We start from the raw sequence: 8,267 nt of genomic DNA, 5'->3' as shown, positions 1-8,267 counted from the left end.
TCAGCTGATAGACAAATGCGCAGAATGTAACCAACTCTTCTATGTAGCCTTTATAGATTATGAGAAAGGATTTGGCCGTCTATATTTCAGCACTAATGCAGGCATTGCGGCCAAGGTGTACAGCTACTGTAGTCCTCCTTGAAGTAAGAACTGAAATTCCAGTAAGAAAGCATACCGAGCAATTATGGACGAAGAAATTTTGACCAAAATGCACCGAAAAGCACCGAACCCGCGACCTCTGAATTACGCGTCCGGTGCTCTACCAACTGAACTACGGCGACGGCGGTCACATCTTCTTCTTTCAGGGGTATTTATGTGTTACAAGTGACCTAAACATAAGAGTGTTCAACAGTGTTCATCAGTGGACTCAGTTCCCACCGCCGGCAGTTGGTTGTTTTTTCTTCTGGCTTTCTAATCAATTATCTCTATGCGATAAAATATTCAGCAATATTCTCCGTTGATCAACACTACCAAATAATATACATAAAAAATGACAGGATATATGTAGCGAAAGCTAAGGCATAGCTTGGTTAGCCTTTGTTAATCTGATGTCTCTTGGTCGCATTCTATTGTTCATCACGGGCCATCTTCATTGAAGCAGTACTCAGGTGTCTCCTCCGGCTGCTGTCGCTGCTGCTAGCGGTCGAGACATCGGACGTTAAAAGCGCCTGTCTCGCTGCGGCATATTCACGGGATGCAGCCAGTCGTTCGGCGCGCTGTCCCTCTGTTTCGCTGGCGAATCGTTCCGTCTTCATCTCGTTCCGATGCCGACTCCAGGCCTTCATTTGTTTAGCAGACTTGTCGCCATCTCTACTGCCGCCTCAACTGTGGTTGCGTCGCACGCGAGCTCTCCTTTTCAATCCACCGACATGTTACCAAGCATGCGACACAGCTGGCGAACGAGCGGAGGTGAGCGCAACGACGATACCAGTGGTGTGACGTCATACCAAACGGCTGTCCCGGCTCCGCGGCGAGGCGCGCGGTGTGACGTGATGCCAGATGGCGCGGCGAGCGCGTGGCGTCCGCCAGCTGCGGCGGTTGCTAGGCAACGGCTCAAGGTCGGTCTCTGTGCCTCCACGGAGCACCGCCATAGCGGCCCCCCGATGAGAGCACGAGTAATAAATGAACATTTTAGTAACACTTCAGAAACAAAAATTCAGGGGGCACTTTGACTGTCTAAAGTGCGTAGAGGCGAAAGCGTTTTCCGCACCACTTTCAGTGCTTCTGTGGCACTGGTGGCGTCACATGTAATTGAGTACTAATTACTAAGTGATGACAAATCACTAATCAATGGTTAATTACTGATTAATGCCTGAATACTAATTAACTGCTAATTAAGCTTAAGCTTCGCCTTTAGGAGTGGAACGCGACAGCGTGGTGTAGCGCTGCCAGGGAGTCCACGGAACGCCACCACCCGTTCGGCGCGATGCCTTGCCTTTTCAACTCAACGGTTTTTGAGGAAAGGAAATGGCGCAGTAAATCTCTGTCATCTCGCCGGAAGGGAAGGGAGGAGGATGGCAGTGAGCGAAGACACCGTATTCACTAGACGTGCCTTTGTTCATTCCAAACCATCGAGCTGGCATGGCGGAGTGGATAGCATGCTCGTCTCGCACTCCGAAGACCGGGGTTCGATTCCCGCGAGCTCGACCAATTTCTTACTAGGTTTTATTTATTTATATGACCTGACTAGACAAGTGAATTAGGCTAATTGGGTAATTAAGCAATTAACTAAGCTCAGTCCCACTTACTTGGAGCATCACTATATGGTCCCTTCAATTGGTTGCATGGTTACTAGCCAAAGTACAATTGGCCCCGTTTGAAATTGGCGCACTGTGACGTCACGACCGTTTCGACCAACTGAAAAGCGTGACATTCTGTGTCCACAACTGCTGCTTACAACGATGAGACATTAAAGGCTTTCGCCTTAAAATTTGACCAGTATGGGGTTTAGCGGCTGTAGCGGGGTTAAAGTGGCCATGCCTTCATAATGGTCACAGCATTCCTTTTTGGAATTTAGTCTATTACCGTAGGGCAGAACGAAACGTTGTGTACAACAAGGTCAGGCACACTTAGAGGGAACACGGCTCCGCGTGGCTGCGCACGCGCGGAGCACCATTGCGACCAAGCCGGTAGAAAACCCGTGCAAAGGGGCAGATGGCACTATCATAAGTCGTGTAGCAGCATCCCACCGCTGCCACCAGTGGTTGTGGCGCACAGGATAACTCGAACCCGGGCTCCGTTTGGTAGCGTGTTGAGTCGTTGGGCTGAGGAAAGTCTGAAGCTTCGGAGTTTGGGAAACGAAAAACAAGCGGGTTTAATGGCACTATTAAAAAACTTATTTACCTTCTGAAATGCAGAAGAACAAATAGTCAAAATTTAAGAGTTCATAACGTCGTGCGACTGGATGAGCCTTTTCGACAAGACCCAGAGCATTCGTTCTCACTTAGGGCGCTGGTTAAATACCCCAAGGCTCTGCCCCTTCACCAGGCGGTGGCCAATTCAACACGACGGGACAGTTCGGCACAGCACAGCAAGCGGTGGCACTCGTTGCAGAGTCCACGTGGGGGAACTGGCGAGGAGGAAACGCAAGTACGCAGCTTTTAAGGCGGAAGCCTTTAATGCCTCATCGTTGTAAGCAGAAGTTGTCGACAGCAATGTCACGCTTTTCAATTGGTCGAAATGGTCGTGACGTCACAGTGCGCGAATTTCAAACGGGGCCAATTGTACTTTGGCTACTAACCATGCAACCAATTAGAGGAATCGTATACTGATGCTCCAAGTTAGTGGGACTTACTTAACCAATTAGCCTAACTAACCTTTCTAGTCAGACCAGATAAATAAATAAAACCAAGTAGGAAATTGGCCGAGCTCGGGAATCGAACCCCGGTCTCCGGAGTGCGAGACGAGGACGCTACCACTCCGCCATGCCAGCTTTTTTTTTCTTTAACCGCCATGCCAGCTCGACGGTTTGGAATGAACAAAGGCGCGTGTAGTGAATACGGTGTCTTCGTTCACTCCCATCTTCCTCCCTTCCCGTTACGGCGAGGTTTAGGTGTCCACCGAGATATGCGAGACAGATATATTTCCTTTCCTCAAAAACCAATTTACCGACGAGCAAGGAACCTTTCCTTAAAAAGCGTTGCGTTCAAAGGGCAAGGCATCGCGCCAAACGGGTGGTGGCGTTCCGTGGACCGCCTGGCAGCGCTACAACACGCTGTCGCGTTCCACTCCTAAAGGCGAAGCTTAAGCGTCATTAATTGGCAGTTAATTAATGCACCAACAGAATGGGAAGTGAACAATAGCGTAGCAGAACGCAGCACTCAGGCTTTCGCCTTTCACCACTTCAGCCGCTAAAGTTCCTCGTAATTTTTTCGCACTGTGGTGCAACATGCGTGAGGCGCGGTGAGGCGCGCATGTGAGGCGCGTTGGCGCCGCGGGCCGCCACTGCTGCTGGCTCTCTCCGATTCGAGCCGGCTCCTCTCAGACGCTGTTAATCTCTTCTTCCCCTGTCGTCTGTCCATCGTCGGTCGCTTCTTGCGGGGAACCAAAGGGAAGGTCGTTCGCACCGAGCCGAGCGTGGGAAGAACTCCACAGTCTACTTCCCAGCCAGTCCTGATTTTTTTTTGCTGGGTTCACCGTGGATTCAAGCGACCTGTTGAAATTGCCGCTACTGCTGCCGCCACCGTGATCATCGCGAGTCGCAAGCTGAGTAATGACAGCACTAAGAACCACATCGAGGTCCCTTTTCTCGTGCGCCACTCTGCACTGATTCATGAACGGGTTAGATGCAATGGCACTTCGCAGGTACGTGGCCACGCGGAGCCATGTTTTCTCTAAGTGTGATTGACCCTGTACACCACTGGGTCAAAAGATACAAGCAGCCATACTAAGGCGTGCTCGACATCTCCGGAGCAGAGGTCCCTGGAAGTAACAGGACGGTTGCTGCCTCTCTGCTGCTCGAAATCTGCAGATACTTAAAACGCTCGGCAGCCCTCTTGCGGAACTTGCCTTTGCAAATGAAAAAGCGGCTCCTCGGGGTCATTCATGTGGCTTAGTTTCAAATTGCACATGAATCTAGAAGTCCGCGGTTCTCGATGCGCAAAGCGATCGCTGCTGAAGGCTTACGGAGTTTTTCAGTTGAAACGACAGTTCATGCGTCTGACAAAGGCGGAATAAGCCCAAGAGGGGAAAGGCGAAGCATAGGGCTTCTACCGCCCCTTTGTTGTAGCAATGCAACGATCGGGTGGTGGTGGTGAAAACTTTTATTTTGTGAAATAGAGTTAGGGCGCCATCTAGGCTGGCGACCTCGTCGCCTTCACCTCTCTCCAACGAGACCCTTCATTAGAGGGACATAGCACGTGACGCACTGCTGGTGCACACACCTGGATGCCCACCTCAGGGTTCTGTTCGATGCGAGGGCCGAACAAGCTTTTGAGATTGCGGGCCTAGTAATATTAGAGTGGGGGAGAAATTCCTGGAGATGTAATCTGAACTCTGCGAACGGGCGCCGCTATCCGTAAATGTGCAATGGCAGGAGAAAATGCTGAGCGGATTCTGACAGGATACGTGGGCAGCACGAAATTTTCTGTGAAGGAAATCTCCCAGCACGCACACACACGGAAGCGCCATCGCACGCATGTGTACACAACTCTCGGGAAAAACCGGCGTCGGCTGGGTTCTGTACACGAGGCGTGGGCACCTGAGTGGGCGAATAGACAGCTCTCAAAGACGAAAGCGCCAGTATTTAGAGCCCAAAATCAAACTTTCGATCTTCATTACACCGTGGATTTTTTTTACTAAACTACTGCGTTCAGTAAATTATGGTATTCTGAGTTTAAAGGCCGTGCCTATGAAGTGGCAGCGTGATGATAAACGCTTAATGCTATTAACGCTGTCGCTGTAGGAGAGTTAGACACGCTGTATATACGACAATTGTGTCTGCCAGTTTTATTAAAATATAGTTTGATTCTTCATAATTAACTTCAGTTATTGCACTGAGTATGTCTTATGTCTGTGTTATCTGTGTTATCGTGGATTAGCAGACAGACGAGAACTAGATGCGGGATTTATTATCAATCAGGATATAGATATCCGCATAGAGGAGTTTTCTGGTATTAACGTGAGGGTGGCAGCTATAGTAATTAGCCTTAATAAGAGGTACAAGCTGAAGGTGGTGCAGGCCTACGCGCCTACATCAAGCCATGATGACCAGGTGCTAGAATGCTTCTATGAAGATGTGGAATAGACAATGACCAAAGTAAAATCACAGTACACTGTACTGATGGGCAACTTCAATGCGAAGGTAGGCAAGAAGAATGCTGGAGACCAGGCGGTAGGCGACTATGGGATAGGTTCTAGGAACAGTAGGGGAGAGTTATTAGCAAAGTTCGCCGATACAAATAATTTACGGATCATGAACATCTTCTGAGCAAATGAGCAAACAGGAAGTGTACGTGGAAGAGCTCCAATGGTGGGACTAAAAATGAAATAGACTTCATACTGTGCGCTCACCCTGGCATCGTAGAGGATGTGGAGGTCCTCGGAAAGGTCCGTTCTAGCGATCACAGAATGGTGAGGTCTTGTATTACCTTAGATTGAAAGAGGGAACGGAGAAAACGAGTGAAACGGAAGGCTATTAACGAGTTAGCGTTAAGAGGGAAAGTAGAGGAATTCAGGTTTTCGCTGTAGAACAGATTTTCTGCTTCTACTGAAGAAGAACGTAATTTTGAAACAATGAACGATAAACTCACAGCTATCGTTACTGAGTGTGCCGCAGAAGTACGAGGTAGGATGGTTCGACAGGATACCGGCAATCTATCTCAGGAGACTGAAGATCTGATTAGGAAAATTTAAAGCATGAGGTCGTCTCACTCCATAGAAAGAATAGAACTAGCAGAACTATTGAAGTTGATAAATAAGCGCAAGGTAGCAGACATAGTGAATTTTAGCCTGGAGAAAATCGAGCATGCTCTAAAGAATGGAGGTAGCTAATAAGCAGGGAAGATATAACCAGGCAAAAACCAAATGTATGGAACTAGATAACTACGTATGTAGTAACTAGGTATGTATGTAACCAGGTAAAACCAGATTGCACTGCCTTTATATGACCTGATGACATGTGTTAGCAGTATTGTGCACAGAGTAAGCCTGGCCTTTATTGTAAGATGCCACGTTTTTCAGCCAAGAAGCACGGGTTGTTGGGTATGAAAGTATATCCAACAGTCGAAGTAAAAAACTTCAACAAGACCTTAGCGTGACACAGGGAAGCTTGGTAAAACTACTACAACATTTATCTTCAGTGAAGTTCACACGCTGAAAAAAAAAGTTGACGATTACGTTAACTCCTAATACGAGATTTGAGCACAGCTCATCAGCTGTTGAAGCTTTTCGATAGATTGAGGAAAGGAATTCGAGGAAGACAAGTATGTACAATTACAGACTTGTTATTTTTCACACATATTCCTTCTTCAAGAAACACTCCACTAACAGTTCTTGATTATCATGAAGGAAGCTTTGTAGACGGAGAAATAAATGGATTTATGCTCGACTTTCTGCACCAATGCCTGGTTCTCAAAGACGAAGTTTGCACAAGTATTTCGCGAGGTTGCCACAGCTGTGGGAGCCGTTACGAGCGAGAGGAACGGGATGTTATCCCGCATAAGTTGTAAGAAAGTCCCGTTTGACCTTATGTCTACATTAAAGTCCCCGCCCACACTGCCACCCTGGCAGGTGGCAGCGTTTCTGGCACAACGTTGCCATTGCCAAACCTTGCCGGTGGTGGTGGAAAACATTAATCGTCTATTACATTTTTATAGAAAGGTGATTAGGGTAGGACCCTGTTGGCCCTTTCCCCTCACAATATCCGCATCCGTCGAACCACGGCCTTTCGGGGCTGTAGGTCGTGACAGCCGAGCAGGGCCGCCTCCCACTCCCATCGCAGACATCGATGCATGGGTGCAATCACTCAAGCATGACGTTCACCACAACACACGACACATTGAAACTACAACCGAAACACCGACCCTTGACACACGCCTAGCCCACCTCTGGGAGGCTTATCACAGCATCCTGGAACGCTGGAAAGGCAACAAACACAACAGAACGCTTAAAAAGCGGCTGGCCGCGCTGCAGACACAAATCCAACAGCACTCTGAGGAGCTCTGTCGATCCAACTGGGGACAGATATGTGACGGCATCGCCGGAAACCTGTCCAGCAAACGTGCATGGCAACTCCTCCGACACCTCATTGACCCCACACGCACCAAATCAGCAGCACAGCACCACGTGACACGCCTCACACATGAACACGTTGACGATCCCGACACCCTTCTAGACACACTTCAAACCATGTACACATCTCCAGGCGGCCCCATACCTCTACCGCACTACACAGGACAAGCAAATCCAACACTCGACACCGACATCACGGAGACGGAAGTCAGAGCGGCCCTCCTGACTTTCCGCGCCAACTCCGCACCTGGTGCAGACCAAATCACAAACTCCATGCTCCGTAATCTGGATGACCAATCGATCACCCACATTACGAAATACTTCAACCAGTGCTGGAGGGAGGGTAACCTCCCGCAGTCCTGGCGCCACGCGAAGGTAATATTTATACCAAAACCCAACAAACCACTCACCACTCAAAACCTTCGCCCGATTTCGCTAACCTCATGCCTCGGGAAGCTCCTCGAGCATGTTGTGTTAGCGAGACTCACAAGTCACATGGCGGACAACAATCTCTACCCGCATAGCATGGTGGGATTCCGCCCACATCTATCCGCACAGGATGCCATGCTGCAACTCACACACGACCTTTTTGACCCGCTTTTTGACACCAAGGCAGTCTTAGCTTTGAATCTCTCCAAAGCTTTTGATCGCATTGAGTATCAGGCGATCATGACTGCTCTATCCCCATTGAATGTGGGTGTGCGCACGTATGCCTACATTCAAGCATTCCTGACTGACCGCACGGCTGAGATACACTTCGGGCCTCTGTCTTCCACCTCCTACACACTTCAGAGTATCGGCACCCCTCAAGGGTCCGTCCTTTCCCCCTTTCTCTTTAACATAACCCTCATACCCCTCGCCCAGAAATTGGCAACTATTCCCCACCTCAAGCACACTCTTTATGCCGACGATATCACCCTGTGGACCACCCACGGCAGTGACGGCGACATAGAGAACACCTTACAGGAAGCAGCCACCCTCACCCAAAATTACGCACGGACCATCGGACTGTCTTGCTCCCCAGAGAAGTCCGAACT

General features: G+C 49.1%; 1 protein-coding gene across 1 annotated transcript in view; it reads right to left on the bottom strand.

Moving 5' to 3' along the window:
- LOC149363038 (techylectin-5A-like) overlaps nucleotides 1-8,267 on the bottom strand; it is a 180,420-nt gene that overhangs the window by 133,795 nt on the left and 38,358 nt on the right. The gene's annotated exons all lie outside the window — the stretch shown is intronic.

Source organism: Amblyomma mixtum, chromosome 2 (genome assembly GCF_055824585.1).
Source record: "Amblyomma mixtum isolate Tamu chromosome 2, ASM5582458v1, whole genome shotgun sequence".
NCBI classification, from domain to species: domain Eukaryota; kingdom Metazoa; phylum Arthropoda; class Arachnida; order Ixodida; family Ixodidae; genus Amblyomma; species Amblyomma mixtum.
This window is presented reverse-complemented; position numbering and strand designations above follow the sequence as displayed.